Source organism: Gorilla gorilla, chromosome 11 (assembly GCF_029281585.2).
Source record: "Gorilla gorilla gorilla isolate KB3781 chromosome 11, NHGRI_mGorGor1-v2.1_pri, whole genome shotgun sequence".
Classification (NCBI taxonomy): Eukaryota; Metazoa; Chordata; class Mammalia; order Primates; family Hominidae; genus Gorilla; species Gorilla gorilla.
Window position 1 is genome coordinate 46,823,549 of NC_073235.2, and position 12,527 is coordinate 46,836,075.

General features: G+C 39.6%; 1 protein-coding gene across 38 annotated transcripts in view; it reads right to left on the minus strand.

Moving 5' to 3' along the window:
• GTDC1 (glycosyltransferase like domain containing 1) overlaps positions 1-12,527 on the minus strand; it is a 383,038-nt gene that overhangs the window by 369,802 nt on the left and 709 nt on the right. For 4 of the 38 annotated variants that reach the window (XM_055380122.2, XM_055380119.2, XM_055380116.2 and 1 more), the window contains exon 2: positions 9,260-9,396. The exons of 28 other annotated variants lie outside the window; for them this stretch is intronic. The gene's annotated coding sequence lies outside the window, so the exon portion shown is untranslated. Of the gene's footprint in view, positions 1-9,259; positions 10,653-11,663; positions 12,431-12,527 lie in introns of those variants that run through there. 6 more of the 38 variants (XM_063694819.1, XM_031008468.3, XM_055380124.2 and 3 more) reach the window with 5 other exon arrangements.

The following is a 12,527-nucleotide window of genomic DNA, read 5'->3' on the forward strand; positions in this document are numbered from 1 at the left end:
TCTTGGATGGATTTTTATCATCAGTGTCACCTATAAAATAAGACAGTGTCACCAACAGCATCGTCCTATAAAACATCTATTTCGGCACTGCTAAGCTTTCAGCATCATGACTGATAGTAATTTATTTGCCTGAAAAGGGTCAACAAACTATTGCCTGGGCACTGAAATCCAGCATGCAACCTGTTCTTGTATATCTATGATCTAAGAATGGGTTTACATTTGTAAATGGTTGAAAAACCAGATTTTTTAAGAAGACTAATATTTTGTGACATGTGAAGATTATATGAAGCTAAATTTCCACTTCCATAAATAAGGCTTTATTGGAACATGGCTATATTCTTTCATTTAGGTATGCTTCTACAGCTGCTTTCAGGCTATAGTGGCCAACTTGAGTAGGTGCAACAGAGTCCATAGGGTCCATAAAGACTAAAATAGTTACTGCCTGGTCCTTCCAAGGAGAAGTTTGCAAACCCCTGGCCTAAATTATTTTTTTGGTGAGTAGGTAACATGATACCTAGTGTATGTTACATGAAGAAACTAAGTGGAAAGACTATAATGTTTCCCTGTCTTACTTCTATCCATTCAACTAACAAGTATTTGTTTGGCCAGACCTGTTACTACAATGCAGACAGCTCTAGTCACTTTGGTCTCCCTTTTGGCTCAGTTTTGCCTCAGTCCAAGGGGTTAATATTGACTTTGGGCAGGAAGAGGACAAGGAGCTCACCTTCAGGTCAAATTCCAGTTCCCCAACATTGGCCTGCTCCATGTCCCCAAATTCTCCTGGTTCTGAATTTCTGCTTTATATCAACCATTCTCTGTAATGGACTTCCTGTACTAGACATCAGTCTAGTCTGGCAGTATTTCCTGCCAAAGACATGTGGGCAAGGGGCTGAGTCATGGCATTCTTTGAACTATGCCAGCTGATCATCAGTTCTATCCCTGCTCTAACAGCCATCCTGTGTGGTGGATTTGTTTTGAGCACCTTGTGAACAGTCTGCATATTCCAACATTCCTCTTGGCTTCCACTGTTCCTCCTGGTTATGATTGCCCCTGAAGTTCATCACTTTCATTTTACATTGAAACTTCTGGCCAAAGACTTGTTCAACATTCCCAACTGGCCTGTCTTTTTGTTATTTGAGTTCAGTTCATATAACAAGAGCCCAAGAAAATTTTATCTATATAGATGGATTTCCCAACTTAGAAACACCCAACTTAAAACATCTCTTATGTTTTAGCATCTGCTCCAAAAGAGAATATATCACCCCCCACAACCAAGTAGTATCCAGAATATCCGTTTTTTCCCTCCACCACTGCTAGTTGGCCCAAAGTTTCTATACTTGCTTCATCTGAAAGCGTTACCTATCACCCACCACCCACGTGGGATGCCCAAGATATCTGTGTCTCTTGAGCATTGCTTCAAAATGCCTCTCTTGCTGTCACTAAAGCTTTAACAACCCTGTTTCTGTTGTGAGGAAAAAAGAAGAGTTTCCTGCCACTGCTGGAGTGCAATGGAGGAATGTGTTTGGCTAGATTTCTAGAAGTCAAAAGTATAATTCCACACAAAAAGATGTTAATTAGTCCATAATGAGGCTGAAAAGCTCATACTATTAATGGCGCTACAGAACCCATCTGTAATTCATATTACACTGTTGCAGATAGTTAATTCACAAATGCAGTCATAAATTGTAGATTGACGGTACTAGAAAATAGCTTAAAAAATGTCAGGATGGATTAGCGTATGGACTTCAAAGAAAACTGGTTTATTATTTGTTTATTTGATTAAGAGACAGAGTCTCACTCTGTCACCCAGGCTGAATACAGCAGTACAATCATAGCTCACTGCAGCCTCAAATTCCTGGGCTCAAGAAATCCTCCCACTTCAACCTCCCAAGTAGCTGGGACTACAGGTGTACATCACCACACCGGGCTAATTTTTTTTTTTAATTTTTTGTAGAGATGGGGTCTGGCTATGTTGACCAGGCTGGACTTGAATTCCTGGGCTTAAGCAATCCTCCTGCCTCTTCTGTAAAGTGAGAGTCACTACAACCCTGAAGTAATCTGCCATGGTGAACAGCTCCAAAACCACAGGTATACCTCACAACCAATAGAGTGGTATCAAGTGTGAATAGGCTGACTTGAGATACAGCCTATCTCAATTTGGTATGGCAACCACATAGGTAGCATCCATTTTAAAAACAAAAACCTTCTTACCCTCTGAATATTTGGAAAATGTCACAGTAGTCCACTGATACATTCTTATAACCAGAAAAAGAAACTAGAGGCATGTTAAGTCCATATTCCAAAGGAATACCCAAATGATTAAAACTTCAGAACTTTGTTCATTTGATGAATCTGGCCTTCTTTCCTTAAAGAAACAGTTTTCAATCTCCTTAGTCAGGACCACTTTGTGTTCTTAAAAATTAGTGAATACTCCCAAGAGCTTTTGTTTATGTGGCTTGTAATAATCAACATTCACCGTATTAGAAATTAAATGAGAAAAAGTTTAAGTATTTATCAATTTATTTTAAAAACTTAGTAAGATAACATATGTAATAAGACAATACATTTTAGGGAAAAAAAAATGTTTTCAAAACAGAAAAAAGCTTTCAAAAACAAAAAAGCTTTGTGTGAAAATTACGTTGTTATAAAAGCTTTGCAAATTTCTTTCATGCCTAGCTTAATAGAAAACAGCTGGATTCTCATATTGGTGTCTACATTCAATCTGTTGTGCTATGTTGTTTTGATTGAGCTACATTAAAAAAAAATGGACTCACACAAATATGTAGTGAGAGAAACGGAAGCACATGTATTAATAGCCCATTCAGATAATTGTAGATGTTCTTTTATGATACTACACCAAAACTTGACAAGTAGGAGTTTCTTAAGGGTTAGTCGAAATATGGAATCTCACACATATGAACTCTTTGTATTCTGTTACTTGCTTTTTGAAAAGATCTTTCACCCATAATTTTGTAACACTGGTCCCTTTGAAAATATTGGCTCATTGAGTTATACAGATATTACAAATCTTGACACAATTCGTCATATAATAGCAAAAACTCACATTCATAAAAATCACCACCCATCTCATCAGGAAAATCTTTTAAGTACTGGGAAGCTGACAATAGCACAGCAGGTAACACAAGTTTTCTAAAATTTTAATTTTCACTTGAAAGTTTGAATTTTATCATTGGCAACAAACTGTCAGTTGTTTTCCTTGAAGTGACAGGCTCACTTTGTTCATTTTCAAGAAAATGACTGCCAAATTTCTAAGTCTAAATAATCACAGTTTGGTATTCATTCTTTCAAGTAAAAATGATGCTTCATGCAAAATTTGGCTAGTTTCACTAGCAACTCAAAAAGAAAAATCACATATGGATTTTTCCTCTAGACAGGCAATGTACTCTGGATATGCGGCAGAAATGCTTTTTACACATTTCGTATCTCATCACACCAAATATTAAAACAAAGTATGCTTAAGGGTCAAAATTTAATCAATTAGCAATTGTTATCACTTCTTCAAGGACATTCTTAAGTGAAAGTGGCTTTTTCTTTTTTTCTGTGAATGCACAGCTGTGAAGAATACCATGATTACTAGGTACAGTTGGGTCTTACTGCCATTTAATTTCTAGAATGCTTAGTTTCATTGATCATTGCTTTTACAACAGCAGGGCAAATGTCAAAGCAGTAGAAAAGGCAAAAAGTTAGTGTTACTATGATAATGGTTTTTACCTCACGGACACTCCTGAAAGGGTCTCAGTGATCCCTAGGGATTTGTACGCCACAATTTGTGAACTGTTATCTTAAGGAAACACTAAAAGCTATGAATAAGTCACCATCCCCAAATCCACAGTGAATATCCCCCATATAATAAATATACTAAATATGTGTATGAATTCTTGAACTCAAAAATTCGTCTAATTTGTTTATATAAATAACAACAGCAATTAATATTTAGTGAGCACTTACGTGTATTATCTCATTTAATCCTCATCCTAAACCTATCAGTTAGCTGTATACTTATGCTACAGATAAGGAAACCTGTGATGAAGAAAGGTGAAGTTACTTGTCCAAGGTCACAACAGCAACTATCAGTATTTATTGGATTCAGGCATAACCAAGCATTTTGCATACCTTCCTCTTAAGTCTTCACAACCACCTTTTTATTGTCCTTATTACCCTTTATTGTTCTTTACATCTCTATTCTTTAAATCTTCATTAGTAGTTTTACAGACTAAAACTTTGAATCAAATAGGTAAAGTATCCTGCCCAAGGTTACAGAAGTGGAAAGTGATGAATCATCCAATACAAGTCTGTCTGACTACAGAATACAATACATACTCTGCCTTGCTATACCACGCAGGAGTGTATTATTTGGATATAAATAAACTGATAACTACAAGAGTCTTATACAGTTTTAAAGTCAATTGAGTAAGACCTCTATTTGGAAAGATTTTTACTAATTTGATTACCTCTGTCTTTAAATAGTACAAAACCTACTTCCTTTTAAAATGATATGCTCTAGATAGTTCATTAATTCACACCATTTGAATACGACAACAGATTAATACAACTAAGTTACTAAAAAAAAGATAACACTAAAAAAGACTAATCCCCCCATCAGATAGGAGAAAACTGAAACTCGGAGCAGTTACTAACTCCCCGCAAAGGCTTGCTGCTCATAAATGGCCCAGAGTCAAAATCAATCTGGACTGACTGTGAAACCCAAAATCTGCAGTCACATTACCTGCATATATTTAAGAAGGCCTCAGGCAATGACCTAGGAATTGCTCACAAGGTCCGGACACAGAGCTTGCTGGTATCATACCCACCTACCCAAGGTAATCAAGATATGAATCACCTTGTATCTTAAAGACCAAGAGGTGAAAAGGAAGCTGGTGCACACTGAAAATAAAGAGCCATGTTTTCAGGTGCTTTGAGTAAAGAAAAAAGTAAATTCACTTATAAGGTGTCAGTACACATCTCTGTGGCTGAGACATGCTTGCTTCCATTTAAAAAAAAAAAAAAAAAGCCTAGAAGACAAACGTCATCACACCTAACAGGCTCTCCACAGATTATACAATAGCTTTCAGATGCCAGGAGCCCAGGAATGCTGCAAACCTTAGTAATTTGCAGCAGATAATCATTTTCCTAAAACTCTAATCAATCCATAAAATTTTCATTTCAAGTTAGGATCTATAAAGGCTAGGCATCATGCCCCAACCCTTTGTTTCTATTTTAAGGGCCTACACTGCAAGATAGCTGCTTAATATTTAAACCCAAAGGAGGACAGAGAAGGAATCACGGTTCATCTACCTCAATCCCATATCTTTTATAACCTGCTGTAACTCAACTTTTAGGAATTATAAACATCTTGAGATTGGACAGAGGAGTGTGGCTTTAATTTCAAACAACTTGTATTCTTAAGGAGTCACACACACGTTTGACAGGAAGGTGACAAAATGGAAGGCTGTGGTGTACCACCTAAAACAGCAGGCAGTGCAGGGGAGAGATGAGCAATTATACTCGTCACAGAATACCACACTCTGGATTCCTATGTAGCAAAAAAAAAACAAAACTATAGAGCAACTTTGCCTCCCCCATCAATGATTCCTAACATGACCTAAAAGAATCACAATCTCGTAAGCAGCTAACAGATATATAGAAAAAGAAAAAAAGGAAAAAAAAAATCAAGATTGAGGTCATGTACCTTGACATGCATCATTTACACCAAAGATTCCCCCACTTATCTGAATTAATTTCATGTACCTCATTTCATTCAGATAATTGAAGTTTTCCTTTTAGAGTTGTAAAGTGTTTACCTCAACATAATTAGTAAACTGTCCACTTAAAAATACCACTACAAAAATTACCACCCCCTCGCCTCTACACATATACACACACTCCACTACCATTAAAAGTATAAGATTTTGGCCTTCACGAGAAACTTAATTCAAAAGTCCTCTTTAAAAAATTAGCACAAGAAATTTTACAAAAAAGTTGCAGTCATTGCATTTTTAATACGGAGTGTTTGCATTACTTGTTACAGACATGGTAATTTGGGTGTTCAATACATGACTACTGTTCTGAAACCAAATTAAAGGTTTAGACTACTAAAGAGTTTGATGACTTGCCTCAAACAATAACTGGGATTGTATAGAGAACAAAATCAGAGGTCTCTCTTCTTTATGAGCAGGCATTTAAAGGCCTTTTAATGAGAATTTACTCTTTAGTATACAATTACTAATGAACAAAAATAGGGCCATTAAACTCACTTCTTCATAATAAAACTAATTGTAAGAAATATATACATATTAATCAAATTCATGAAAAACTGAAATCTCCAATGCCTTACAAGACAACATAGTGAAAATTATATAACTTTTCTTCTTAATTAAATGTCCTGTCAGGTGACTGATGCCATTTTTTACATGGATATGCCTATAATTTAAAATACACAGACTCAGCCAGGCGCGGTGGCTCACACCTGTAATCCCAGCACTTTGGGAGGGTGAGGCGGGCGGATCATGAGATCAGTAGATTGAGACCGTCCTGGCTAACACGGTGAAACCCCGTCTCTACTAAAACTACAAAAAATAAGCCGGGCATGGCGGTGGGCACCTGTAGTCCCAGCTACTCGGGAGGCTGAGGCAGGAGAATGGCGTGAACCCGGGAGGTGGAGCTTGCAGTGAGCCGAGATTGCGCCACTGCACTCCAGCCTGGGCAACAGAGTGAGACTCCGTCTCAAAAAAAAAAAAAAAAAAAAAAAACACAGACTCTCCAGTATTAACGATGGCAATGAAACGTCTAAGCTTCTTGAATTAATTTTAAACTTCTATATGAACACTGGCTTCCCACACTGATAACAGAACTTATTGTTGGGAGAAATTTATATCTAATCTATATGTATCACCTGCTATATGTACTGAGTGCTAAGGGCACCTCCAGGGAACTGGACAGATTCAGTTCCAACCCTGGGGTACACATGATCTAGATGTAAAGACAGATAATGACCTTGCTTGAGGAATGTGTAATAGATACCTGTGATGTTATTTTATATATACCACACACAGAGAGAGCAAGATGAGAGGGAGAGGAAGATTCCATGCATGGTTCCTGGCTCATAACTACCACAGCCCTTGATCCAGTCTTTTGCTACAACGTGGGTGTGTTAGGCCTCAGGGAAAGCCTCTGACCTTCTCCTGCCCCAAGACAGACACGCCCTGCCCCCAACCCACAGAGGATCCCATTCTATACCCTGGAGGAAGGAATGCTGTCATAAAGTTTCCACAAAAACCCAAAAGAACTGAGTTCAGAGAGCTTCCAGGTAACTGAACACATGGAGGTTCCTGGAGAGAGATGCACTCAGAGATCACATGGAAGCTCTGCACCCCTTCCCCCATACCCCACCCCACACGTCTCCTCATCTGTAGCCTTTGCAATATCCATTATAATAAACAAGTAAATGTGTTTCCCTGAGTTCTGTCACTCCAGCAAATTAATAGAACCTAAACACGGGGTCGTGAGAACCCCAATACCTGAACAAATGAAAGCTCAAAACTAAGAGAAGAAAAAGGCAGAAAATTAAACACTTGAAAAATAACGAGCTACCATTGAACTGCATAAAAATCACCGATTTATGGGAGACACCCTTAAGTGTCTCCACTAAGAAAGCAAAGAATCCAACAGCTGGCTAGTCAGGAAAGGCGTTCTAACTCATGACTGGATGAATCCAGGGTGTCCTAGAGTCCCTCATGCAAATGAAAAGTTGACCCTCAAAAAAGTTCAAATTATAGCAGCCACGGAGCCTAGATCTCAGTATCTAAAGGGTCAATCTGGTGAGTGTGAGTCCAGAAAACAGTATCACAGGATCTTGGCTCTGCAAGACCCCAACCACCTACCTACGGATAAGAATAGGTCCCAGCCCCCTAAAGGTAGGGGAGATAGCAAGGAGAGGGAGATCAAGCTGTTAGGATGCCTAAACATGCTTAAGACAAGGTTCCAGTTCCACAAAGGACCTGGAATACAAAAATAAACCACCCAAGAAACATAAATTCTATGGACTATTTATAAGTTACTAAGAAAAGACTGTGGAATTGCTTCTCTGGTTATTTATTTATTTATTAATTTTGGAGATGGAGTCCCACTCTGTCACCCAGGCTGGCGTGCAGTGGTGCCATCTCGGCTCACTGCAACCTCCACCGCCCAGGTTCAAGCCATTCTCCTGCCTCAGACTCCGAGTAGCTGGGAATGCAGGCACGTGCCACCATGCCCGGTTACTTTTTGTTATTTTTAGTAGAGATGGGGTTTCACCATGTTGGCCAGGTTGGTCTCGAACTCCTTACCTCAGGTGATCCACCAGTCTTGGCCTCCCAAAGTGCTGAGATTACAAGCATGAGCCACCACGTCCGGCTCTGGTTATTTTTTAAATACTCAAAAAAATTATCATCTGTTTAAATGACTTGTGTGATCCTACACAGCATAGGGGAAAAGCACTAGATATTCTTACTAATTGTCTGATTCTATATCCTAACTCCATCTATAACTATTTTGAAATATTCTAGATGCCTCACACACACTTAGTTAAGCTGTTTGTCATTATTTCAAAACTCCTTATGAGAAAAGTGCTTTAAAAATGAAAATCTTGCAGGCAAACTGAGTACATCCAAAGGATACAGTGAGACAGCATACCTTTGTGAGCAATGGATGCTCAGGGCACCAGAATAATTCCAGATCCTTCCTGTTGTAGGTGACAGAGGTCTTAAAATATCTTCGGTCTGAATAGAAGAAACTGATCTGGCAGTGAGTAGGCCAGGCAGACTAGGACTGACATCAGAACCAGCAATTACAGATGTGAGCTGATTTGCTTCCTATAAATTAAACACCATCCTACTCTACCGTACAACTGCTTTTAGTAATATTAGTAGAAAAAAAAAAAGAAAGTAGTTCAAAGACGTCCCTATGAAAGCTATTACCTCTATGACTCTACATGTTCAGCTAGGAATCAGCCTATGGAATTGGCTCTGCATCTGCTCAGCCCAAATTTTACTCCGGAGATTCAAAGAATGGAGTGTTGATTTGTACTTCCAAGAGAAATGCTTGAAAATTTTCCTCAGTTTTTTTTTTTTAAAATAACCAGGCAGGGCACAGAGGCTCACGTTTATAATCCCAATACTTTGGGAAGCCAAGGCGGGAGATCGAGACCAGCTTGGCCAACATGGTGAAACCCCATCAGTACTAAAAACACAAAAAATATTACCTAGGCATGGTGGCGCATTCCTGTAATCCCAGCTACTCAGGAGGCTGAGGCAGGAAACCACTTGAACCAGGGAGGCGGAGGCTGCAGTGAGCTGCTATCACACCATTGCAATCCAGCCCGGGTGACAGAGTGTGACTCTGCCTCAAAAAAAAATAAAAATAAAAAACATGCTATTATTCTGATATTAAAAAAAAGAAGAGGTAAGAATACAAGTAAAAGAATACACAGTGTTCTTCATGTAATACCAACAAGAAGCATAACATATCAAATACAACCTAAAACTATTTAAAATATCATTTGGGACAATTTGCCAAGGTAGTCCGAACTCTGAAGTAAAGTTACGTTCCTTACAAAGGTCTATATGCTGAAAAACATATCCTTATAAAATAAAACCAAAATTGTAAAACGTGGCCTATGGTAACAGTCAGAGGGTCACTCAATTCAGGTTGTCACACTTTGCTCTCATGGAAACATTGTATTATTTTACCTCACCTAAGGTGTTCTATTACTAAAATAATGTTCTTTCCCAATATCAGAGTGACTAACCTAAGTTACAGAACAAAATTCGCAGTGTGAAGTTTCTTCCCCCAATTTTTCTAAAGTATCTGACACCTGCTACCTCTTTCAATATTGGAATTCAACCTAACAGCATACCTGGTTCAACACAAAAAAAGGAACTGAGTTATTTCAAGTTTACTATATCATGATTCAGGACTTCCAGGCACTCTGCTACCTTCAAAAATTAGATTAAGCCCTACAAGATCATAAGCATTTAAAGAGTACCCACTACACACGATAACAGGTATACACAGATGAGTAGGACATAGCCGAACTTTCACGAAGCGCCTACCAGGAAAGCGCGCACAGGCCAACAAGTATTTACTAAATGTCTACACTAAACACTGTGCTCTGGGATGTAAAAAATTCATCGCACCACAGCAAGAACTTCAGGACTCATGCACTTGAGGTCCACTTTGAAATGTGAGATCGGGCGTGCTGGAATTAGATTATTACATGTGATAGGATTTCCCTTCCTAAGTGATAGTCATGCATCACATGACATTTCAGTCAACAAAACATCGAATATACAACTGTGGTCCCATAAGATTATAATACCGTATTTTTTACTGTACCTTTTCTAAGTTTAGGTGTGTTTAGGCACAGTATTCAGTACAGTAACATGCTGAACAGGGATGTAGCCCAGGATTAATAAGCTATATACCATATAGCCTAGGTGTGAAGTAGGCTATACCATGTAGGTTTGTGTGAGTACATTCTATGATACTCCCACAAGTACACATTTCTCAAAACATACCTGTCATTAAATGACACATGATGAAATCAAGGTTTATATACACCATAACTCTAAGACTCTTAAAATACCAATCTGCTGGAAGTGACGTAGGCTATCCGAATCAAAAATATGAATCGATTCTTGAAGCGCAAGATAATTGCTAATTCAAAAAAACTGGAAAGTAATGTTTAAACTAATAGAATGTAAATACTTCCTAACTATGTACAACTCATGGCATTTTAATCTAATGGGTCCAAATCATAAATTAAGGGAAAAAAATTCATTTAGTTAATTACTTGGCTTTTTAAGATACCATAATCAAACAAACTTTAGTACCATAATCAAACAAACTTTAGTACAAGAAGAGGTCTGAATTACCTAGTTAAGTGTTTAGTTAATTAAGACTACTAGTTCTATTCAGCTCCTGCTAAATCTCATCAAGAAACTGTCTTCGATTCTTAATTTCTCTATAAAATAATGGGATTGGATTATACTGCTAATGTTCCTTAAACATCTAAAATTCTGTATTTCCGTGATGCATAAGATTAAAATGTCAACACAATTTTCAAATCAAGACTAAAGAAGCCATCTTAACCTTTGCAAACTGGTGATGTTAAAAAATTTACTATTTCCTACCTTATTGCAAGTATCGTGCTTCAGATTTTACCTATTCATTGTTTCCAAGCATGTCAAAGAAAGTTTCGTGATTCAAGAGGTACTCCTCTAACCCTCAATACTAAAACTGTTTCATTAAATACAGTACAGGACCCTAAGGAAAATGTATACCAAAAGGGAGTGGGAGCCGAGAAGAATCTAATCCAAGTCAGACCTGGAACGCACTAATTAAAATTCAATATTTCACTTGGTATGTGGGTTCCTACATGAAACTCCTGTCATGGTTAAAGCTTAAGGGTTAAACAGGTTAATAGAAGCCAATAGAATGGCTCTATTGAATTGTACTGAACTTCTTTTTCAGCAGCTCCTTTACCTAACCACTATTTTAAGCTTTAAAATCAACTTCAGGGGTAGGCACCAAATAACCAAGTGAGCCACGGCAGCCGGGGCTGCAAACTGAAATCCATCTCGTATGGAAAATCATCATCAACTCACGTTTTCCATTTCAAACTGCGATACAGGTGGAAGAAAAGCTGTAAAAGCCTTCTCTTTGAAACTCCCATCACACGGCCTCAAGGGATTAACTTAAGAATCTCAAGATAACCTAAAGCAGCACAGTTGTCAGAAGACTCTAAAAGTTCTATGTGCGAGAGAAGGCAAAAAAACTACTTCGGGACGAAAGGTTAAACTTCGCTGCTGCATTCCCAAGACTTAAATTCAGAGAATCTTTCCACCTGGACAGAATGGGATTGTCTGGATCCCGATGAAAATGGGAAGTTATGTGCTTAATCCTCAGACGAGGGATTCCGGGGTGGGGGGGCACAGTGAGGGTCTTCACACTCGTCTGGCAGAGGGGAGTGGGGCGCTGGGGAGGTCTGGTAACTGAGGGCGACTAGGAGCCAGAAGCGAAGCTTTCCCTCAGGAAGGCCTGGGGCTCGCACTGCAAGGGGCCAAGCGCCGGGCTGCCTGGTGGTCGGCGAAGCACCCCAGCCAACTCAGGCCAACCCGGACGCCCGGCCTCCCTTCTCCCGCGCGAGGGCGACGTGCCCCCACCCGTCCTCTCAGCCTGCGCGAGGAAGAAGCGGAGCGCCGGGCTGCAGAAAACCAGTACGCACGACCTGTAGGCACCAAAAAAACGCAATTCGAACACGACCAGTTTGCAGAAGGCACAAAATGCCACGGCCTGGACGCCCCATTCCGAGCGCGGTGCGGACGGCGGCGCACGGAGCGCAGCGCGTGCGCCCGGGAAGCGCGCGGCTCTCAGCTCCGCCTCCCCCACACCCCCCGCCCCCGGCTCCCCGCGCCGCAGCCGCCGCTTCTGCCCCTCTGGGATCTCCGCGCAGCGCGGCCCCGCGAGGC